Raw genomic sequence first — 25476 nt, 5'->3', positions numbered from 1 at the left:
CAAAGATAGGTTGTAATAGGATAGCTCTGTGTACCATCTACAAGATGCACTGCAGGAACTCACTAAGGTTCCTTTGGCATACCTTTCAAACCTATGACAGCTGCCATCTAGAAGAACAAAGGCAGCTAACACATGGGTACACCACCAGCTAGAAGTTCCCCTCCAAGTCACTCACCATGCCGACTTGGAAATATATCACCATTCCTTCACTGTCTCTGGCTCAAGATCATGGAACTCGCCTCCTAACAGTGCTGTGGGTGTACCTGAACTATGTACAGTGGTTCAAAAAAGCATTTCACCCCTACCTTCTGAAGGGCAATTAGAGATGGACAATAAATGCTGACCTAGCTAGCGATGCCCATATCCCACAAACAAATTTTAAAAATTATCTCACAAAGCGGAAAAAATGACTGAATCACCTATTCCTTAGAAATCTTAAAAACCCTACAGCACAGAAAGAGGCCATTCGGCCCATCGAGTCTGCACCGACCACAATCCCACCCAGGCCCTACCCCCATATCCCTACATATTTACCCACTAATCCGTCTAACTTACGCATCCAAGGACACTAAGGGCAATTTTAGCATGGCCAATCAACCTAACCCGCACATCTTTGGACTGTGGGAGGAAAACGGAGCACCCGGAGGAAACCCATGCAGACACGAGGAGAATGTGCAAACTCCACACAGACAGTGGCCCAAGCCAGGAATCGAACCCAGGTCCCTGGAGCTGTGAAGCAGCAGTGCTAACCACTGTGCTACCGTGCCGCCGTGCATTCCTGTTACCATGTTTCTATTATAGGTAAGAATATGATTTACTAGGGTGTTGCCTGGCATGGAGGGCATTAGCTATGGGGAGAGGTTTGTTCTCACTGGAACGACGGAGGTTGAGGGTCGACCTGATAGAAGTCTACAAGATTATGAGGGACATGGACAGAGTGGATAATCAGAAGCTTTTTCCCAGGGTGGAAGAGTCAATTACTAGGAAGGTGCGAGGAGCAAGGTTTAGAGGAGATGCATAAGGCAAGTTTTTTACACAGAGGGTGGTGGGTGCCTGGAACTCGCTGCCAGGGGAGGTTGTGGAAGCAGATACGATAGTGACTTTTAAGGGACGTCTTGACAAATACATGAATAGGATGGGAATAGAGGGATATGGTCCCCGGAAGGGTAGTGGGCTTTAGTTCAGTCGGGCAGCGTGGTCGGTGCAGGCTTGGAGGGCCAAAGGACCTGTTCCTGTGCTGTAATTTTCTTTGTTCTTTGTTCTTCTTTGTGATTCAGTCTAAATGATCCTCAGTACAGGAAAAGTACAGTTTCTTAAGGATATTATTGTAATAAGCACGGTGCAAATATTCCAGCCATTTGTTCTTATGTAAAGTAGGAATTAATGTTTGGAAAAGGAAGTGAAAATTATGCTTCAAGTACTTGGAAATCATTGGTAAAGAAGTGCCTTTAACATTCAGGATGTCCAAGAGCACCTCACAGCCAATTAATTATTTTTGAAGAGTAGTTAGCTCTGTAATGTGGCAGCCAATTTATACACAATAAGACTTGCAGCATTGAAATAAAAGACCGAATGTTGTTTTGATGATGTTAGCTGAAGGATAAGTGTTGGCATCAGGAAAACGCTCTTGTTATTGTTTTCAATAGTGCATGGGATATTTTGTATCCATTTGAGGGGGCAGTTGGGGCCTCACATTAAAATCTCATCCAAAAAAAGCAGTCCCAATGGTGCTATACTCCTTCAGTACGACGCAAAATTGCCAGCTTGCATTATTTGTTCAAGTTTCTGAACTGAAGTAGGTCTTGAACTCACAACCTTGACTCAAAGCCAAAACAATTGCCTTTTGCATCTATATGACAATCATCAGATTCAAAGTTTGAATTGCATGTTTGATTCTGACAGATGCTGAAATAAAATGGAGTGTCAAAAATGCTGAAAATATGAAATAAAATTGTAAAACCTATTCATAGAAATCCTACAGTGCAGAAGGAGGCCATTCGGCCCATCGAGTCTGCACTGACCACAATCCCACCCAGGCCCTACCCCCACACATATTTTTACCCGCTAATCCCTCTAACCTACGCATCTCAGGACTCTAAGGGGCAATTTTTAACCTGGCCAATCAACCTAACCCGCACATCTTTGGACTGTGGGAGGAAACCGGAGTACCCGGAGGAAACCCACGCAGACACGAGGAGAATGTGCAAACTCCACACAGACAGTGACCCGAGCCGGGAATCGAACCCGGGATCCTGGAGCTGTGAAGCAGCAGTGCTAACCACTGTGCTACCGTGCCGCCCTAACCACTGTGCTACCGTGCCGCCCTAACCACTGTGCTACCGTGCCGCCCTAACCACTGTGCTACCGTGCTGCCCTATTCTCAGGAAACTGGAGCCTTCTTCACTGATGATGACCTTCATCCTCTACCAATATTCGTTAAGTAATCTTTCTAAATTATGTAACAGAATTTAAACAGTAAGCAGGGTTTAGAAAACTAGATAATTTTCAGGGCTAGGGCTTGAGTCCAAAACAAAAAAGATCTTCCCTCTACATCATATAAGAAACATAAAAGATATAATACTTAACAAAATGGAACAACAGCCTAATTTCTACCAAATATCATCAATCATCCATTGAAAAGTCACCACTTTTGGTGTGTTAAAAAGTTCCACATTTAAATTCTTTTGAACAGATGCATTTCTAATCTGTCTTCATTTTTGGTATTTATCGAGTTTTGGATGGAAATTCTTATAAACTGAAGTATTTGCGTTACAATATCAGATATTGTCTCCTCAGAATTGAATTGACCATCTTCCAAAGGTCTCTCAAAGGGGCAACACCCAAAAATGTTTATTTTTAAAAATTACATTGCTATTGTCACCATGTAGCCATATGGCTAGTCCAGTTCAATTTCTGGTCAGGGTGTTGATGATAAGGGATTCAGTGATGATAACGCCATAGTTGATCTGAACATAACTCCGTCTACCTGCCTTGGTTCCATAACTTCCAATACCCTTATTTTGACTTTCTCAGTTGATCTAATTTCAACAGCTTTTTTGTGGGAGTTTTTTTCAATTTTTTCTATTTCCCCTTGAGTAAAGAAAAGCTTCTTAACATAATTGGTTAGCTTTTTATCCAAAGTCAGGAATCTGATGGCCAGGTCGTTTCTTGCTCCCAACCCCATGCCATGTCAACATTAGTGGTGCAAGATGCTTTTTAAGGTACTCATTGGTGAGTTCAACCCCAATTAGTGGGGTTGGCATGGAGTGGCGTGGAGGTGAGACTTTCTGACATCTGATTCCAAAATGCAAACAGCAGCATTACTCTTGCCTGGAGAACTGGAGCAGGCAGATGCATATAGGCCAACAGCTTCACAATCCACACAAGTGCCCAAAAGCTTACTCCTCAGGTATTCAAGCCTTGTGCTCAAGGCAAGATAGCTTTGTGACAGTACTTGACCATCTCAGTTTGACTGTTCTGTGTCTATACTGGACTTTTCATCAACAGTCGCAATGGTTAATGGCTCCCCGTTGTGCTCCCGAACGCTGTGCACTGACGCGCCTCAGAGCATTTGCTGTTACTGTTGTTAATATGGCAAAATTTATTCAATTTGTTTCCAGCTTATTGATAAGATCTTCAACAAGCTTAATAGCAATTTAACTGGAATTGAGCAGGTGGCCAGCAGCAATCTCCCTTTAAACATTCCAACACATCCCAAAGGTTGGACACATCATCCTCGTGCTTGACATCTGAATAACCTCACATTTTTCCACATGATATTCCATCTGCCATATTCTTGTGCACTCACTCTGGGCGATTTTAACCATCGCGCTGTGGCAGTTTTTGGACGCGACGCAGTGGTAAAGTGGGATGTAAAGCGATTAGTGCAATTGGCGCTGATTTTCGCAACCAGTGCCATTTTCCAAGTGCTGGGTTTCCGGTGCAGTCAGCCTCTCACCGCAAATGGGCGAGAGGCAGGTTAATGTATTTGAATTTATTTTAAAAAGCATTTACATGTCATTAGCGAGCCCCGCGCTCAATCGTCCGGGCTCGCCTACCTTTATGATCTCACCGGCAAAGCTTCTCGCTGGCAAGGAATAGACATGCTCCCCATGAACAGGGAGCAGTTGATTTGGCCTCGCCGGTGGAACCAGAGGCCGTTGAGGCACCCCAGGGAGGCCGAGGGCAAGGAGGGGGAGAGGTGCCCCTTGGGCAGTGCCGGACTGGCAGTGCCACCCTGGCACCTGGGCAATGCCCACTGGGCAGTGTCAGGGTGGGTCTAATGGGGGGAGGGGGCCCGCTGCCAGTCTGCAGCGATCGATGGGGGGAGGGCAGCAAGTCCGCAATCGGTCTGGGCGGTGGTTGGGGGGGGGGGGTCGGCGGGAGCTGTATCTTGGTCCGCGAGCCTTCGCGATTGCGGGGGGGAGGGGGAGCTGCTCCAGGCTGCCTGCACCCGCAGGGTCCTCTTTGTCTGTCAGACCTCTGCTACTGCTAATGTGCATGTGCAGCAGAGGCCTGCAACAGTGGTTAGCACTGCTGCTTCACAGCTCCAGGGTCCCGGGTTCGATTCCCGGCTCGGGTAACTGTCTGTGTGGAGTTTGCACATTCTCCTCGTGTCTGCGTGGGTTTCCTCCGGGTGCTCCGGTTTCCTCCCACAGTCCAAAGATGTGCGGGTTAGGTTGATTGGCCAGGTTAAAAATTGCCCCTTAGTGTCCTGAGATGCGTAGGTTAGAGGGATTAGTGGGTAAATATGTGGGGGTAGGGTCTGGGTGGGATTGTGGTTGGTGCAGACTCGATGGGCCGAATGGCCTCCTTCTGCACTGTAGGGTTTCTATGATGATTTCTATGATGACATGCGCACTACCTCCCTCTGCAGGCTTTTGGGCACATTAAGCCCCACCCACAGGCTTTTACAGCGAGCAACAGGCTCGATCAGAATTTTGCAGGCAGAGTGTGTATGGGGGGGGGGGGAGGGGGGGCCTAAAAACACGCCCAGATGGCAGATCTGAAACTCTCCCAGTTTCAAGTCCGCTCAGCACTTAGACAAAAAATGGTAAAATACTGCCCACTAAGTCTGCACAAACCCTCTTCACGTTGCTTTGCATCTTCCTCACAGTACACATTGCTTCCTAGCTTTGTGACAGCCACAAAGTTGGAAATATTACATTTGATCCCCACATCCAAATCATTGATATATATTGTAAACAACTGGGACCCAAGTATTGATCCTTACGGTATCCCTCTAGTCACAATCAGCCAGCATGAGAACAACCATTGCCATTTAAAATAAATCTTGGTATGTGAGTTGCTTTGAAATGTCAAGCGCTACATCAATGCAAGTCTTGTATTTTCTTTAAAGACAATAATTGTGGTGTCTGGAGCCTTTGAAGGACAAGCTTCTAAAAGGGTCACATGACCCAGGCTAACTAATCGGGAACTGAGTTGGGGCTTCACTTCAACTTGTCTGGGCTTGTCCCAGCAGTTAGATTCTGGTGGCATGACTTCAAGCATCGAACCTGCATAGTTCTGTATATAGTTGTTACTGTGAATAAATGTTCTTTCTTCGTTAATAACTGGTGGAGCCAAGTTATTATATTTGGTGATGAGGTAAAAAGCAGCAAGTGTTCTTGTCACATTGTCAGCATAGAACCTGGTGCAGTTGAAGTCCGTCTTGTGAAGTAAAAAAGAACTGCAAAGAAGACTGTATTTGTAAGAGTGGATCCCTTTGACTCCTCTGCTGAGGATTGGGTAGAGCTTTTAGAGTATTTTTTCAAAGCCAGTGAATTGAGGAGGAGGGAAAGAGGAAGGAACTATTACTTAGCATGTGTGGGACCCAAACCTATCATTTGATCTGTTGTCTAACATCCCCAAATGGGCCCAATGCAAGCTTCTTTACAGAAATCGTACATTTGGTAAAAGTGTACAACCACCCAAGCGCTTAAATTAAATTTAAATTTAATTCAGTGGGGGGAGCCCCAGGGGAGAACGTTGGAGCATATATAGCAAGATTTAGGAAAATTGCAGAACATTGTCTCTTCGGGACAACAACAAATGAGATGATGAAGGATCCATTGATTTGTGGAGTAAATGACGAAGTAATAAGAACAAAGAACAAAGAAAATTACAGCACAGGAACAGGCCCTTCAGCCCTCCAAGCCTGCACCGACCAGGCTGCCCGACTTAACCAAAACCCCCTAACCAAAGAACAAAGGAAGAACCAATTCACCTAACCAGTACATCTTTTGGACTGTGGGAGGAAACCTACACAGACACAGGGAGAATGTGCAAACTCCACACAGACAACGACCCAAGCCGGGAATCGAACCCGGGTCCTTGGCACTGTGAGGCAGCAGTGCTAACCACTGTCCACAGTGCTGCCCCAAGTTGATGGAACTGAAAAAGTTGACTCAGAAGGGTGCCCAGGAACATCAGCATGTGCAAAATGGTGCTGTTCACCAGTTAGGGCGGGAAACAGCAGACCACAGTGACGCAAGAAGTAAAGACATCAGTTTAAATTGGGAAACAGATACTGAAGCTGGTAGAGTTTGATGATTCAAGAGAATGAATCAGCTGACCAGGATCAGAGTGTTACATGTGTGGGGGAAACTGCTCCCCAGTGATTTGCAGATTCAGAGATGCAGAATGTTTCGTGTGCCACCGAAAGAGCCAGTTGAGGCACATATGTAAAAATAAACAGAGCCTGCCTAATTGCAATTGGGTGGACAGATTGGCAGTAGTATGTCATATTGAAGATTTTTCTGCAAGTAATCCGAATGTTCTTCAGATGAATAATGTGAAAACAGGCAAGTTAGCCCCTATTATAGTGGTCAACGAGAGACCATTAAGAGCATCTGCTACAGCAGTAGGGGAGCAGACCTAAAGGTATCTTCAAGAATGGGTTCAGCCTCAGATTGAAGGACACCTCAACTAGATTGGCGACCAACACAAGGGAGGCCATTGAAATCGTGGGGACAACTGAAATAAGCATGAGTATGGGCTTCAATCCATCCAACTTCCATTAATTGTGGTGTCTGGCCAAGGACCAAGCCTGATGGGCCATGACTGGCTCCAGGAAATTAAGCTCATCTGGTTGGAAATAAGGAGGCCTGCATGAAGTAATTCAGAAGTATCAGGACATATTTCAGGATCAGCTTGGGAAAATTAAAGGCATAAAGGCAAGCATTCACGTAGAATTCACGTAGGCCCAGAAGCCACCCCAAAATATTTCAGGGCTAGACCTGTGCCCTATGCTTTGTTGGAGAAAGTTAAGTCTGCACTAAAAAGGCTTGAAGAACTTGGTATTGTCCAACTTGTTCAGTTTGCAGAATGGGCAGCTCCCATAGTGCCTGTGGTAGAAACATTGAAACAAAGAAAATAGGAGCAGGGGTAGGCCATTTGGCCCTTCTCGCCATTCATTATGATCATGGCTGATCATCCAACTCAGTAACTTGATACCACCTTTCCCCATATCTTTTGGTCCCCTTTGCCCCAAGAGCTATATCTAACTCCTTTTTGAAAACATACAATATTTTGGCTTCAACTGCTTTTTGTGGTAGCGAATTCCACAGGCTTACCACTCTCCAGGTAAAGAAATTTCTCATCATCTCAGACTTAAAATGCTTACCCCTATTCCTAAGACCATGACCCCTGGTTCTGGACATCCCCACCATCGATAGCATCTTTCCTGCATCTACCCTGCCTCGTCCTGTTAGAATTTTATAGGTTTGTGTGAGATTCCCCCCTCCCCCACCACCGACATTCTTCTAAACGTCAGCAAATATAATCCCAACCAACTCAACCTGTTTATCAGTCCACCATCCCAGGAATCAGTCTGGTAAACCTTCTTTACACTCCCTCCATAGCAAGAATATCCTTCCTTATGTAAGGAGACCAACACTGCACAACAGTATTCCAGGTGTGGTCTCACCAAGACCCTGTATAATTACAGCAAGGCATCCCTGCGCTTATACACAAATCCTCTCGCTGAAGGCCAACATACCATTGGCCTTCTTTACCGGCTGCTGTACCTGCATGCTTACCTTCAGCGACTGATGAACGAGGACACCCAGGCTGTGTTGCACATTCCCCTCTTTTAATTTATCCCGGTACCGATCCCTGTAATACCCCACTAGTCACTGCCTGTCATTGGGAAAATGACCCATTTATTTTTACTCTTTGTTTCTTGTCTGCTAACCAGTTTTCTATCCATCTCAATACACTACCCCCAATCCCATATGCTTTAATTTTACATGCTAATCTCTTCTGCAGGGCTTTGTCGAAAACCTTCTGAAAGTCCAAATAAACCACATCCACTGACTCCCCCTCATAACACTACCAGTTACATCATCAAAGAATTCCAGTAGATTTGTCAAGCATGAACTTCTCTTTCATAAATCCATGCTGACTTTGTCTAATTCTATCACTGTTCACCAAGTGCTTTGCTATATAAAATCTTTGAGAATGGACTCTAGAATTTTCCGCACTACTGACATCAGGCTGACTGCCCTATAATACCCTTCTGTCTATCTCCTTTTTTAAATAGTTGGGTTACATTAGCTACCTTCAACTATGTAGGAACTGTTCCAGAGCCAATAGAATTTTGGAAGATGACCACCAATGCATCCATTATTTCTAGGGCCGCTTCCTTATATACTCTGAGATATAATTAATCAGGCCCTGGCGATTTATCGACCTTCAATCCCATCAATTTCCCCAACAACATTTCTCTACTAAGACTGACTTTCTTCAGTTACTCCCTCTCGCTAAAGCCTGTGTTCCCCAACATTTCTGGTATGTTATTTGTGTCCTCCTTTGTGAAGACATAATCATAGTATTTAGTTGGTCAGCCATTTCTTTGTTCCCCATTATAAATTGCCTTGTTTCTGACTGTAAGGAACTTACATTTGCCTTTAGCAATCTTTTATCGCTTCACATACCTTTTACAGTCAGTTTTTAGCTTCACTGCAAGCTTACTCTTGTATTCTATTTTCCCCTTCCAACTCAATCCTTTGGTTTTCCTTTACTGAATTCTAAACTGCTTCCAGTCCTCAAGTGTGCTGTATTTTCCCGGCCAATTTATATGCCTCTTCCTTGGAGATAATACCATCTCTAATTTCCCTGAGAAGCCCAGGTTTTGCCACCTTACTTTTGTGCCAGACAGGAATACACAATTGTTGTAATTCACCCATTCGCTTTTTGAATGTTTGCCATTGCCTATTCACCGTCATCTCTTTAAGCAACATTTCCCAATCCATCATAGCCAACTTGTGCCTCAGATCATCATAGTTTCCTTTATTATGGTTCAGGGCCCTTCTCTCAGAATCAACTATGTCACTTTCCATCTTGATGAAAAATTCTGTTATATTATGGCCGCTCATCCCTAGGAGGTCTTGCACAACTAAATTGCCACTTATTCCTTTTTCTTAGACAATACTCAGTCCAGGATGGCCTGTTCTCTAATTGGCTTCCCAACATATTGGTCTAGAAAACCATACCGTATACACTTCAGAAATTCCTCCTCCTCTATGGTTTTGTAACTAATTTGATTTGCCCAGTCTATATGTAGTTTAAAGTCACCAATAATTACAAGTATTCCTTTACAATTCAAGTCTCTAATTTCCTGTTTAATGCCATTCCCAACATCACCACAACAGTTTGGGGTTTATATACAACTCCCACTAACGTTTTTTTGCCCCTTGGTGTTTCTCAGCTCCACCCATACATATTTCATAAGAACATAAGAAATAGGAGCAGGAGTAGGCCATCTAGCCCCTCGAGCCTGCCCCGCCATTCAATAAGATCATGGCTGATATGACGTGGATCAGTACCACTTACCCGCCTGATCCCCATAACCCTTAATTCCCTTACCGATCAGGAATCCATCCATCCGCGCTTTAAACATATTCAGCGAGGTAGCCTCCACCACCTCAGTGGGCAGAGAATTCCAGAGATTCACCACCCTCTGGGAGAAGAAGTTCCTCCTCAACTCTGTCTTAAACCGACCCCCCTTTATTTTGAGGCTGTGTCCTCGAGTTTTAACTTCCTTACTAAGTGGAAAGAATCTCTCCGCCTCCACCCTATCCAGCCCCTGCATTATCTTATAAGTCTCCATAAGATCCCCCCTCATCCTTCTAAACTCCAACGAGTACAAACCCAATCTCCTCAGCCTCTCCTCATAATCCAAACCCCTCATCTCCGGTATCAACCTGGTGAAACTTCTCTGCACTCCCTCCAATGCCAATATATCCTTCCTCATATAAGGGGACCAATACTGCACACAGTATTCCAGCTGCGGCCTCACCAATGCCCTGTACAGGTGCATCAAGACATCCCTGCTTTTATGTTCTATCCCCCTCGCAATATAGGCCAACATCCCATTTGCCTTCTTGATCACCTGTTGTACCTGCAGACTGGGCTTTTGCGTCTCATGCACAAGGACCCCCAGGTCCCTTTGCACGGTAGCATGTTTTAATTTGTTTCCATTGAGATAGTAATCCCATTTGTTATTATTTCCTCCAAAGTGTATAACCTCGCATTTCTCAACGTTATACTCCATTTGCCATATCCTCGCCCACTCACTCAGCCTGTCCAAATCTCTCTGCAGATCTTCTCCGTCCTCCACACGATTCACTTTTCCACTTATCTTTGTGTCGTCTGCAAACTTCGTTACCCTACACTCCGTCCCCTCCTCCAGATCATCTATATAAATGGTAAATAGTTGCGGCCCGAGTACCGATCCCTGCGGCACGCCACTAGTTACCTTCCTCCAACCGGAAAAACACCCATTTATTCCGACTCTGCTTCCTGTCGGATAGCCAGTCCCCAATCCACTTTAACACACTACCCCCAACTCCGTGTGCCCTAATCTTCTTCAGCAGCCTTTTATGGGGCACCTTATCAAACGCCTTTTGGAAATCCAAAAACACCGCATTCACCGGTTCTCCTCCATCAATCGCCCTAGTCACATCTTCATAAAAATCCAACATGTTCGTCAAGCACGACTTTCCCCTCATGAATCCATGCTGCGTCTGATTGATCGAACCATTTCTATCCAGATGCCCTGCTATCTCCTCTTTAATAATGGATTCCAGCATTTTCCCTACTACAGACGTTAAGCTGACCGGCCTATAGTTACCCGCCTTTTGTCTCCTTCCTTTTTTAAACAGCGGCGTAACATTAGCCGTTTTCCAATCAACCGGCACTACCCCAGAATGCAACGAGTTTTGATAAATAATCACTAACGCATCCACTATTACCTCTGATATTTCTTTCAATACCCTGGGATGCATTCCATCCGGACCCGGGGACTTGTCCACCTTCAGTCCCATTAGTCTACCCAGCACTGCCTCTCTGGTAACATTAATTGTATTAAGTATTTCTCCTGCTGCCAACCCTCTATCGTTAATATTTGGCAAACTATTTGTGTCCTCCACCGTGAAGACCGACACAAAAAACTTATTTAAAGACTCAGCCATATCCTCATTTCCCACTATTAACTCCCCCCTCTCGTCCTCCAAGGGTCCAACATTCACTCTAGCCACTCTATTCCTTTTTATATATTTATTAAAACTTTTACTATCATTTTTTATATTAATTGCTAGCCTAGCTTCGTAGTCTATCCTTCCTTTCTTTATCGCTTTCTTAGTCTCTCTTTGTTGTTTCTTAAATTTTTCCCAATCACTTGTTTCTCCACTATTTTTGGCCACTCTGTATGCAGCTGTTTTTATTTTAATACTCTCCTTTATTTCCTTCGTTATCCACGGCTGGTTCTCCCTTTTCTTACAATCCTTGTTTTTTGCTGGAATATATTTTTGCTGAGAACTGAAAAGGATCTCCTTAAAAATCCTCCACTGTTCCTCAGCTATCCTACCTGCCAGCCTGCTCTCCCAGTCTACCTTAGCCAATTCATCCCTCATCCTATCATATTTCCCTCTGTTCAAACAGAGGACACTGGTTTGGGACCAAACTTTCTCCTCTTCCATCTGAATCAGAAATTCGACCATATTGTGGTCACTCGACCCAAGAGGGTCCTTCACAATAAGATCCTTAATTCTACCTACCTCGTTACACAATACCAGATCCAAAATAGCTCGTTCCCTCGTCGGTTCCGTAACATGCTGTTCAAGGAAACTATCCCGACAGCATTCTAAGAACTCTTCCTCCATTCCACCCTTACCGACTTGAGTCTGCCAGTCAATGTGCATGTTGAAGTCCCCCATGATTATTGCCGTTCCGTTTTTACACGCATCCCTTATCTGCTTGTTTATAGCCCTCCCTACCTGAACATTATTATTTGGGGGCCTATATACCACACCTACTAGTGTCTTTCTCCCTCTACTATTCCTCATCTCTACCCATAATGATTCCACGTTTTGTTCCTCAGAGCCTATGTCATCCCTCAGTACTACCCTGATATTATCTCTTATTAATAGCGCGATAATCATCTCCCAGTCCTGGTCACCTTTCAGCCACGTTTCTGTAATGGCCACTAGATCGTACCCACTTGTGCTAATTTGCACCATCAACTCATTTACCTTGTTCCGAATGCTTCGTGCATTCAGGCAAAGTGTCCTTATTCCAGCTTTTATCTGGACCCGCTTTGATGAGTCGCGAACACCTTCTCCCTCTACTCCCTTATCTAAATTACCACCTTCATTCACTTGCACCCTCTCCTCTACCATTAATTTTGTAATTCCCCTTACCCCTGCATCCTCCCCCCCATCAATTAGTTCCTTGATCCTAGTCAACTCTTCTAGCTCCCCTCCCCACAACCTATCTAGTTTAAATTCTCCCCAGTAGCCTAAGCCAACCTACCGGCCAGGATATTGGTCCCCCTGTGATTCAAGTTCCACCCGTTTTTTGTATGCAGATCACCCCTGCCCCTAAAGAGGTCCCAATGGTCCAGGAACCTGAATCCCTGCCCCCTGCACCAGTCCCTCAGCCACACATTCATCTTCCACCTCACTCCATTCCTGCCCTCACCTTCCCGTGGCACAGGCAGTAATCCTGAGATTACTACCTTTGCTTTCCTCTTTCTCAGCTGTCTCCCTAATTCCCTGTACTCCCTTTTCATGACCCCTTCTCCCTTCCTACCCACATCAGCGGTACCAATATGTACCGCTACCTCAGGCTCCTCTCCCTCCCACCTCAGGATTTCCGGGACGCGACTAGCGACATCCTGGATCCCGGCCCCAGGGAGGCAGACCACCATGCGAGACTCCCGCCTACCTCCGCAGAAACGCCTGTCTGTCCCCTTCACCATCGAGTCCCCGATTAATACCGCCTTCCTCCTCTTTTCCTTAGCCCTCTGAGTTACAGGGCTGGACTCCACTCCGGAGACACGGCCACTGCTGCTTCCCCCAGGCGGGCTGTCCCCCCCAGCAGTACTCAAGCAGGAGTACTTGTTGTGCAGGGGCAAATCCACCGGGGTGCTCTCAACCACCCAAGCCTTACCCTTCCTGGCCGTCACCCACTTGGCCTCCTCCCGTGGCCCTGGTGTGACCACCTGATGATAGCTCTTGTCTATCACCTCCTCATTCTCCCTCATCAGCCTAAGATCCTCGAGCTGCAGTTCCAGCTCCCTAACACGGTCCCTCAGGAACCGCAGCTCGACACACCCCTCACAAATATGGATGTCCGGGAGGCCAGATGCCTCCAGGACCTCCCACATCCTACACTGGGAACAACACACTGGTTTCACACTCATACTGGACACTTTATGTCAAGTAAGACAGTGAAAAGTTAATAAGAATGTAAGGAAACAAAAACTCACCCCTGCTCGTCCAAGCCCTGTGAGCCAAAGCCCTGACAGCTCACTCAACTTCCCACTCACTCTGCTGCCTGCTACGATGCTGCCCGCTGTATACTTTGGTGCGCTTTTAAACCCTCCAAAAACTTCCCCAGGCCTCTCCTGGCCCGACTTCCGGTTTTGAAAAAAACCTCCGATTTTAAACCCAAAATTAACTGAAAAAATAAATAATTAATTAAAGTCAGAAAACCAACTCTCTCACCCTCAGCCTGCTCCTGGGAACAATGAAGCTGAACCTCCAAGGTAAGCCCTTTTTAAACCCTCCAAAAACTTCCCCAGGCCTCTCCTGGCCCTACTTCCGGTTTTGAAAAAAACCTCAGATTTTAATCCCAAAATTAACTGAAAAAATAAATTAATTAATTAAAGCCAGAAAACCAACTCTCTTACCCTCAGCCTGCTCCTGGGAACAATTTCACATCGTCAAAGCTAATATCTCTCTTCACTATTGCACTAATTTTCTCCTTAACCAGCAAGGCAACTGGTAAAATCAGATGAAACAGTCTGCATCTGCGGACACGATAATTTAACAGTAAACCAGGAAGTTAAACTGGACAAATACCCTATCTCTAAAATAGAGGGGTATATGCAAGACTGGCTGGAAGACAATCATATACCAAATTAGATATGAGCCATGCATACCAACAACTGGAGTTAGATAATGCTACCACAGACTACGTGACTATTAACACATTAAGGATTATACCAATATACATGCTTGTCCTTTGAAATTTCATCAGCTTGCGCCATCTTGTAAAGAACAATGGAGAGTTTATTGCAGGGCCTGCCATGTACAGGTACAGAATTCCCTAAAAGTGACGTCACAGGTGGATAGGGTCGTAAAGAGTGCCTTTGGTACATTGGCCTTTATAAATCGGAGTATCGAGTATAAAAGTTGGAGTGTTATGGTAAGGTTATATAAGGCATTAGTGAGGCCGAATTTGGAGTATTGTGTACAGTTTTGGTCACCTAGTTACAGGAAGAATGTAAATAAGGTTGAAAGAGTGCAGAGAAGGTTCACAATGGATGTTGCCGGGACTTGAGAAGCTGAGTTACAGAGAGAGATTGAATCGGTTGGGACTTTATTCCCTGGAGCGTAGAAGATTGAGGGGAGATTTGATAGAGGTGTATAAGATTTTGATGGGTATAGATAGAGTGAATGCAAGCAGGCTTTTTCCGCTGAGGCTAGGGGAGAAAAAAACCAGAGGGCATGGGTTAAGGGTGAAAGGAGAAAAGTTTAAAGGGAATATTAGGGGGGGCTTCTTCACGCAGAGAGTGGTGGGAGTGTGGAATGAGCTGCCGGATAAAGTGGTAAACTTTTAACATTTAAGAAAAACTTGGATGGGTTCATGGATGAGAGGGGTGTGGAGGGATATGGTCCAAGTGCAGGTCAGTGGGACTAGGCAAAAAATGTTTCGGCACAGACAAGAAGGGCCAAAAGGCCTGTTTCTGAGCTGTAATTTTCTATGGTTCTATGTGTCATAGTACATTTGGATCTTTGACTGATTACTTGCGCAACTGAAGATGAACATTTGGGCAATATAGGAGAAAGACTGAGAAAGTTTCAGGAGGCAGAACTTTGCCTAAAAAGGTAAAAGTGTACTTTCCAGGCCAGCGAAGTAGCTTACCTCGACCTTGCTACCTCGTGCCAATGCCCAGAGATTGCATCCCATGGTGGACAAGTTATGGACAACAAAGGAGGCACTGGCCCCAAGAAACACCTTAAAAAACAGCTTAAATCATTAATGGGGATGGTTAACTATTGCAGGCGGTTCCTGCCAAGTGTGTCAACACAATTCGCTCCTTTACACGTGTTATTGAAGAAACACTAGAGATGGCCTTGCATAGAGAGAAGCATTTAACAAAGTTAAACAATTATTGCATTAATTGTTCCTTTTGGTACATTTTGACCCGTCTAAGAATTAGTGCTAACATATGATGCCTTCCCATATGGCATTGGGGCAGTTTTATCACATGGAATAGATGATAGGTCTGAGAGACCTATTGCATAAGTGTCAAGAACCTGTTCAGAAGCTGAGAAGGGTTGCGTGCAGGTAAAAAAAAAGGGCTATTTGTGGTGTACGGTATGGACCCTAAGCCACTGCTAGGTCTTTTCAATGAGGATAAAGCCATTCTGTCATTGCATCGGCCAGGTTTCAGCACTGGGCACTTGTCAGCCTATGAATACACATTTGAACACTGGCCAAGGTCACAAATAGCCAACACTGATGCCCTCAGCTGTCTTCCACTGCTAGTGCCAGTTGTGGGGGTGTCGTGGTTCCCCAGGACGACAATTTATTCACATCAATTAAAACAGAGAGTCTGAGCAGCGATCTTCCAAGCAATAGACTTTATTTCTCAGCACAAGAGATAAAGTCGGGAACGTCCGGAACACTCCAAAGAGCCCTTGGGCTTACAATCTTTTATGTACATTTCAGCCTCCTATCTCAAGATCCTTATCTCCCTTTTACAGCCTGTCCTTGGTTGTAATCTTACCCTACAGCCCTATCTTTCTTTGGCCACCATTAATTTTAGTTGACCCTTTATCTGTTTTCTTTGCATTTGGTCGTTCCCTGTTATATCTCTTCGTTTCTTAAACCATGGTGGTTATAACTCTTGCTCTTATCTGAACTTTTCTGTTTGTACAATAATCGTGGTTTTGTAAGCTAAGGCGAATGTGTTTAGAAGAAAAGACATCCCCCTGCTGATTTATGGTCCACTAATGTGTTTAGCAGAAAAGACATTCTCTCTGCTGGTTTATGGTCCACTATTAAGTTGAACCACCGAGCAGTCTTCCTTGTTTTCTTAAGTGACTATTGTCTGCTTTCCTTAATTAGTGATTGCTATATTACTTCTCTAGTTCCTCCACTTTGATCATATCGACTACACTTGATTATATTAGGTCACACGAAGTTACTTTAGGTTACATATCCATTTTCACTACTTATCTAAATCTGCTTTATTATTTCACTAAAACCTATGAATCTGAATTCCATACTAAACTCATACAATATCCAGTACAATTTCCCTTACAAGTGAATCTGAATTTCATACTAAACTCATACAATATCCAGTACAATTTCCCTTACAAGTCCCCCCTTTGAGGCTATTCCCTAGCCTCATCCCAATTACCAAGCTCAAATAATCCCCTCGCTCAATCCCATTTGTATTTTATTTTAATCACTCTTTGCAGGCGATGTGGAGGAGCCGAATATTTTGGTCAGGGATCAGTGTCCCTATTCTAACTTTATCATAATTTGTCTATCCCGGTTCTGATTTTTGGGTTGCTCCTCCAGATTGCCTGCCCCTGACAGTCATCAGCCAAAAACCTTCCCACTCTTGTCTAGGGAAGGGAAAAAGACTGATTCCTGTGTACAGACTAAGTTCTCCTGGTTTCGTGCGGACTTCAGCAAGGTGCTGTTGTTTCCACAAGGTGATCTTCCACTATTGTAGTTATTTTACAGAGTGACGAGTTTCAACTTCGACCAAGGTCATTGTGAATCCACTCAGCGGGGGCGGCTCAAGATTTTCCCATTCCTCTGTTTTTTCTCTCGAGCGTGAGCTGCTTATCACCCGCGTCACCATCTGCCGCGCTGCCACTCTGGTAAGGAAGGATCTCAGGGCGGGTAAAAAACAACAAAATATCAATCCCAGAATGATTATTGTTGCGATTGCTACAGCTCCAGCTTTGGCAAACCACGCCCCCCATCTTCCTAATATTCTGTCCAGCCAACTCCATACCTCATGCCCAAACCCAGCATTTTCTTTCACTTCTTTCTTAAGATTTCTTAACTTATTCATGGCTTGTGTAAATGACCCCTCTGGATTAGTGTTATTAGGGATAAATGTGCAGCACTGATCCCCAAACATAACACACACCCCTCCTTTCTCTGCCAGGAGCCAATCTAACGCCTGTCGGTTTTGCCACGCCATTTTGCTGGTCGCATCCAACTGCTCTCCTAAGGCCTCCAGGGCATCATTCGTATAATTAATAAACCTCTGCTGATTATAATAGATGTAATTGATCCACTCAGTATTCTTGCTGGGTGTGATCCAAACAAAGAGGGATTCAAACCCTGCAGCTATTTCGTTCCTAGCTTTGAACTCATTTGGGATGCCGCGGGGCTGTCCGATTGCGTCCAATTTTATCGTAGGGTCAGGGGTATATGCCCTCTTAACTTTTTGTGATTTAATTTTTCTTTCCACCGGTAGTATCACAATGCTCTGGGCAAGCATAACTCGAGCACATAGTCCTTTCCAATTCTGTGGTAATTTTGCCAATAGCCCTTTCTCCGGGCCACAAAGCCACCAGAGATCGGCCAGTTGATTTTCTTGATAGTCTAACACATAAGGAGGGGGTGCCCATCCCCCTCCTGAGAGGATCAGATTAAGAGCATCGGTTATATTCCAAATCCTTTCACACTTTCCTGTGTAATTTCCCACACTACTTCCTGTGCTACTTTCCTTCCAATAGCAATCTTGGATTTGTAAGTTGGGCTCTACACTCCATTCCTTTGGGACCGCGTCCACTGCCGTTTTTGGCCACTTTGGACATCTGTGGGTCAAGTTGTAGATGCCCTTTTTTACCCCAGCAAACAGGATGCAGTGGTATTGACACAACGGCGGCTCACCTTTACAAAGGTTATCACATGCGGATCCGGAACAGTTTATCTTCTCATACGAGTAGTTCCGATTCCCTATCATATGATACCGTATATATGTGGTATATGGACGGCAATTTTCCTTTCTCCAGCTTTGTTTCCTGGTTCTACAGTCTCCTGATCCCCATGGTATATCAGTTACTTGGGTGTTAGGTTTCTCTGATGCACATACTACACACTCTTTCCCATCACTGTTTCTCTGACCTGTATACTCAGCCCATTTCCACCATTTGTTTTTCTGCGCTTTTTCCCAAATAGTATTTGTGCTCACTAATCGTTCACGTTTTATTCGTCTTAATACTCTATCTTCCTGATTCTGCACCCTTATGTCTTCTGTATCCCATTCTCCTTTTCTATGGGTCACTGAAGTCCTAAGGGAAATAGTTTCCAAGTCCCAGGTGGGGAATGGGGCCCCTTCCCTGTCCTCACCTCCCTCGGCACCTTGACTAATAGGCTCAGGCTGGGCATTTGTATCATCAGCCAGCTCATGTACAGAACTACTTTCATCATCCTCTATTCTTTTTGTTCTTCCTTGGCCCTGTTCCTCCTCCCCACGATTCTCCCCGTGTATTTCTATTTCTTCCTCGCTATCACCTCTATCCACTCTGTGTACTTCTTCAATTTCCCTTCTCTCCCCCACCCCTGGTACCGTTCTGGTACAATGGTTTAAGTGATACCACAGTGTACTGCCTTCTACTTGCAAAGCCGTGGGAGACACTTTGGTGACTTCAAACGGTCCTTCTCGTCTCGGTTCGTTCCAACGTCTCCGGAACTTTCTGATGTATACTCGATCTCCAGGCTTGATCTGATGTTCTGTTACCGGATTCTCCTCCTCCTTGGCTTTTTCCTGTTCAAATATAGTTCTATGTATAACAGTTAATTGTTGTATATATTCTTTTGTGCTTTGATCTAAACATTCTAGCGTAGGACCTCCTGATCCCCTGATCTTGGGTACCGGCATTACTCTTCCTGTCATCATTTCATGTGGGCTCAAATGTGTGATTCTGTTTTCCTGACTCCTGTATTGCATTAGAGCCAATGGCAGAGCATCTATCCAGTTTTTCCCTGTTTCACTGCAAATTTTGCTTATTTTAGCCTTAAGGGTCCCGTTTGCTCTCTCCACCATTCCTTGGGATTGAGGGTGATATACGCATCCAAACTTCTGCTTTATTCGGAGTGCCGAGAGTGTCTCTCTCAGTGCCCTTCCTATAAAAGCAGATCCATTGTCTGAACTTAATTGCGTGGGTATACCAAATCTTGGGATAATTTCTTTTGACAGGAAGTTAATCACCGTTCCAGATCCTTGATCTTTGGATGGCGTTGCTTCTATCCATCTGCTGAATCTATCAATAATCACTAACATGTATCTTTTCCCCCTCACCACCTTTCCCATATCCACATAGTCCATGCATAGATGTTTAAATGGTCCTTCAGGAATGGGTATATGCCCTATTGGGGCAGTAATGCCCTTCCTGATGTTATTCTGAGCACACACCTCACACTGACTTAGTATGTAGTCAATCGAGTTTTGCAGGTATGGTGACCAGAATCCTTCCTTCTTGATCTTTCTCGCCACTTCTCCTCTTGCACAGTGGTCCACTCCATGCGCTTCACTAATTAGTACGGTTAGTAATGATGTGGGTGCTATGACCAATCCCTCCCCATTTCTCCATATCCTGTCCTGTTGTCCCTGTAGTGCTCCTCTATCTTTCCACATTGTCTTTTCAGCTACAGAGGTTTCCTCCTGTAACTGTGCTACATCCTCTAATGTGATCTGAGGTTCGATATCCCCCGTACCTGGCCCTGGGTGCGGCCTTGCTATTTCTACTGGGGCTATCGTAGCCTCAATGCATCCTGACGCTTCTTTAGCTGCCTTGTCGGCTTTGGTGTTTCCCTGTGTGACGCTGTCTGCTCCCTTTTTATGCGCCTGACACTTAATTATGGCTAATTCCCTTGGACCCATCATGGCCCTTATTAAAGCCCTGATTTGACCTTCGTGTTGTATTGGTCCTCCTCCGCTTTTCATAAATCCCCTTTGCTTCCATATTGCCCCGAACAGGTGGCAGACCCCGTGGGCATAGGCCGAATCAGTATAAATTTCCAATGCTTCCCCGTTTGCTAGCTCACATGCTCTGGTCAATGCTTTAAGTTCTGCCAGTTGGGCTGAACAGGGCTGTTCACATTTCTCTGCTTCTATGACTTCAAGTGTTTCCCCTTTCTGTTCAACTATGGCATAGCCTGCGGGTTTCCTAAGTGATCCCTGTAACATGAGCCATCTACATACAGTATCCTTTTCCCTTCTGTCACTAGTCCCTCTGCTCTTAAATCTTTTCTCAGTTTCATAAATGTTTTTGCTTCTCTTAAGCATTCATGTTCTTCTCCCTCATGAGGTAATGGCATGTAATCAGCTGGATTTACTCTGTTGCACTTTATTATCGTGATATCTGGAAATGTAGTTAGCATTCGATAATGATGGATCCTAGCAGGTGTCAGCACAAATTTTCCTTGCTCAATCAATTCAGCTACCTTATGGTATACATGTATGTTTATCGGATATCCCATTGTGACCATGGCTGCCTTTTCGTACGCCCACCAAGCTGCTGCCAGGCCTTGATAGCACGGAGGGTATCCCATTGCTACGTCGTCTAGCTTGGTACTGTAATATGCTACAGCCTGCCTTCGTCTACCCTTGCAATTTTCCTGCATTAACATTGCTGTAGCAAATCCGGCTTCTCTGTTACTCACAAATAAGTCAAAGGGCTTGTCATAGGTCGGTAAAGCCAAGGCTGGTGCCTGTGCCATTTCTCTCTTTATATTCTCAAATGCGTCTGAAGCATCTTTATCCCATGTTAGTTTGGCTTTTAATTCGTCACACCCTGCCTCCTTCATTATCTTTCGTAGTGCCTGCGTTTTTTCGGCATAGCTTTCCACCCATTCTGAACTGAATCCTGTCATTCCCAAAAATGTCATCATTTGTCCCACCATCTGTGGTTTCGGAACTTTTAGTACTGCTTCTATTTGCTGTGAAGCTATCTCCTTCTGTCCTGCTGATATTTCTCTTCCCAAGTATTCTACCTTTTTCTGGCACAGCTGCAGCTTTTTCCTGGAAACTTTATGGCCCCCTTCTGCTAGTCTTTCCAATAGTTTTAAACTATCCTTCCTGCACTGTTCTTGTGTTCCTGTGCATAATAATAAATCATCCACATATTGTATCAGTGTTCCTTCCAACTGTATTCCTTCTAAATCTGCTCTCAACACCTGATTGAATACATGTGGGGAATGTTTAAATCCTTGGGGCATCCTATTGTATGTGTATTGTTTCCCCTCGTACGTAAATGCAAAGAGATACTGACTTTCTTGAGCTAGTGGCACACTAAAAAATGCCGAACATAGGTCTATTACAGTAAACCATCTACTTTCAGGTGGTATATTTGTCATCAAGGTATAAGGGTTTGGAACCTCTGCTGGCATATCTTCCACTACCTCATTAATTGCCCTTAGATCATGCACCAATCTCCATTTTTCTCCGTCCGCCTTTTTCACTGGTAGTAGCGGTGTATTACACCTGCTCCGGGTTTCTTTTAATACCCCTGCTTCTATCAATCCCTTAATTGTCCCTCTAATTCCTTCAATTGCTTCTATCTTGATTGGGTATTGCGGCCTATACGGCCCCTGACGTCCTATCTTTAATCTGACTTCAACTGGATTAGCGTTTTTGACCCTCCCTACATCCGTGTCCTGTCTGGACCACAACTCCTGCGGGAGGGAGTTCAAATCCTGCTCTAACCTCTCTCTCCACTCCAGTTCCTGTTTCTCGATTTGCACTCCTATTGTTATCTGCTTCGGTTTCCCAAGCATTTTAACATCCAAAATTATTTTCGTCATTTGTCCATTGCTGGACGTCCAAATATCTACATTGTCTGTCTGGACAAATTCTAAATCTTGTGCTCTCAACACCATTGGTCCTAGGTCTTTTGATCTGTATCCCGGATTCACTTTCAATGTGACATGTGGCTCCGCCCCAGATACAGAGAACCATTTGTTAACCCATTCATTCCTAACAATTGTGAGGGCTACTCCCTCTAGTCCGATTAAAATACTTCCTGACTTTATTTCCTGTTCTCGTCCCGCCTCCCTTTCCCATTTCTCCTGTATCTCAGGTTCCTGCCCTTCATCAAATATCATTGTACTGTGTAATTCTGTTCTTGGCCATTTGGCTTGTGGAACCCAAGTGTTTATAAGCTTTCCCCAAACTTCCCATATCTGTTTTTTAACTTGTTCCTCTATATCTCCCAACCAATATACATTAACCCCTTCCTTTCCTGGTATTTCAAGTGGATACATTCCCATCAAATCAATTCCTTGTTCAGTGCATTCTAATTTCAGTCCTAAACCTAGGATTGCATCCCTTCCCAATAGATTTAAAGGAGTTTTATCACATACTAAAATAGGTACATGGGTTGTCTTATTTCCAATGGTAACAGGCACCGGCGTCGTCATTCGAGCTAATGTTACTTTCCCCGAGAACCCCACAGTTTTTACAAACTGGTTTGACAATGGTAAGTGATCCGCATACTTCGTTTGCATGCACGTACATGTGGCGCCGGTGTCTATCATCATGGGGACCTCGATCCCTCCTACTCTAACGTTAACTATAGGTTCCTGCTCTGCAGTTTCTGTTATCTGTACGTACTGTCCTACCATTTCGGGGTTCTCTGGGCCTCCCTATGGGGAATTCTGATGGTTTACCGGCCCTTGAAACATCGGGATGCTGTTTGGCGATCCTTGGATCAGTTGTTGGCCTGTCTGCTGCTGGTTTTCTCCCTGTCTGGGGAAATTCCGCGGGCAATTCCTTTTTATGTGCCCTGCCTCCCCGCACCCCCAACACACACCTGAAGGGCCAGGCAATGGTCCCTGTCTCGGAGTCTGATAATTAACCTGTCCCTGTCCTCTCTGATTCTGATAGGGTGACCTACCACCTCCCTGTCCTTTCCCATTTCTATTCCAGTCAGTCTGACTTTGCAGGGCGTATGGTTTTTGATAATTTAGGCCATAGGCTCCTGGGTTCATGGACAGTGGGAAGGCAGAAATGTTATAGGTTATGACGGGCTGGCCTCCATCTCCGCTCCCCCCTTTGATTAGTGCAGGTATTTCCTCTGGCTTTTGCTCCACCATCATTGGTGCTATTTTTCTGGGTGCGAGATCCTCTTTTGCCTTCAGTTTATCCTTGCTTTTGATCTCCTCCAACTGTGCCTGAAGGAGTTTACGTTGTACCTCCTTCAGCTGTTTGTCTGCATTCTTTTCATCTTTGCGATGTCTCTCTACTGCATGGGCAACATAATCCACAAACTCTCGGTAATTTTTTGAGTCCAAGCCCACCACTTCCTCCAGCCTTGTCTTAGCTGGGGCTGGCAAGCCCTCTAGGATTGCAGCCCGGAACATGGAGTTGGTCAGTGGGTCTATTAAAATGTCCCTCTCCGTGTCCCTTCTCCACCTTTTTAATTGATTCTCCACATACACAGCTGCATTCTCCTCCTCACCCAGTGGCTCTCCCTTTAGGGTTTTTACATCCATTCGATTGGGGTACATATCCCGCAGTGCCTGCCAGATGTCTTGGCGGTACTGGTCCATTAGTATCCCATCCACCGCTGGGTCATAAGCTGCGGTCGGGATGCCAGCACGTCTCATTACTTCCGCCATTTGGTCCATTCCTAGCACCTTTGTCAGGAGAGCTTTGATGTCGCCCAGTGCCATCCTTTTTCCCACCATCCCTGCCTCCAACTGTCCAATCCACCTTCCAGCCCCATCCAAAATATTGGGTAATTCATTAATTAAATTAGGCAAATCCTGACCTGACCAAGGGATATACTGCGGTCTGCCACCCTTCAGAATCACCGGGAATACCCTTTTCCCTCTCCTATCCACATCTGGAAACTTTACAGGTGGGTGCCTTTCCCGCCTTGATTTTCTTTGCACCCCTAACATTGATTGCCTCCCTTCGTCTTCACTACTCTCTTCTGTTTCTCCTTCCGTCTCTCTCGCCATTCTACCTTCCTCTGGGTGCTTCCACCTCCATCCTTGTGATGTCTCACTTGCATACTCGCAAAAATCATTTCCTGTTTTCCCCTCATATTTATTTCTAACATTTTCTCCTCCCTCTTCTCGTTCTTTTTCCTTTTTCATTACCTTCTTTACCCATTCCAAAAGTTCTACCACCTTTACTTCGTCCTCTAACTCCTTCCTCCTGAGATTCAGCTCCTCCAAAACCTCTTCTGTTTTCCTAGCTGCTTCCTCTATACCTTGTTTCTTTTCTCCCTCCTTTCGTGCCCATTCCTCCTTCGTCATCTGTTCTATGTCATATTCTCCCTCAAAATTCATTGTGCCTGATATAACTGGGTACAGTCCCGTGGAGCTCTGTTTCTCTAAGTATGGGGGTGGGGCTACGTTTGGATCTTCCAATTTTGCTTTTTCCTCAAGTTGTACTGGCATCTGCATTCTACCTCCCCTCCATACCCCTCTTCTCTCTTTCCCTTCTTGTTGGAATAGGGCTAATATCTCTAACTCCTTTTCTCGCTTTTCCCTTCTTTTGCTCGTTTTATCCTTAATCTTATAGTTCTTTATCATTCCCTTCTGGTCCTCACACCTCTCTATGGACCATGTGCCTTCCTCCGGCCACTGTGTATTGGTCTTATTTGTTCTTTTGGCCCATTTTTTAGAGACGTGTTCTATATCTCCCCTAAGGGCTGGGAACTTATCCCCTAATATCTCCACTGGTGTCTTAACTTGGTGCGCCATTACTCATCTTTTTGGATCACTGTCACAATTTTTGTCACTTAGTCTGTCAGAGTTAGGTATCACAGTGATTATTACTTGCTGTATTGTTTTTCCGTGCTCAGTCCCCTGTTTACCTTTCCTTTGGATTTCTTTTGCCAATATCTGTAATTCTAACCGGGGTCCTGATATCCACTTCCCCGTAGTCCCCTGTCCCGGCACTATTTTCCTCTCCCGGGC

General features: G+C 44.9%; 1 protein-coding gene across 1 annotated transcript in view; it reads left to right on the top strand.

Annotated features, from left to right (window-relative positions):
- Positions 1–25476, top strand: part of LOC144505369 (ran-binding protein 17-like) — a 1005849-nt gene that overhangs the window by 180004 nt on the left and 800369 nt on the right. The window lies entirely within an intron of this gene.

Source organism: Mustelus asterias, chromosome 16, assembly GCF_964213995.1.
Source record: "Mustelus asterias chromosome 16, sMusAst1.hap1.1, whole genome shotgun sequence".
Classification (NCBI taxonomy): Eukaryota; Metazoa; Chordata; class Chondrichthyes; order Carcharhiniformes; family Triakidae; genus Mustelus; species Mustelus asterias.
This window is presented reverse-complemented; position numbering and strand designations above follow the sequence as displayed.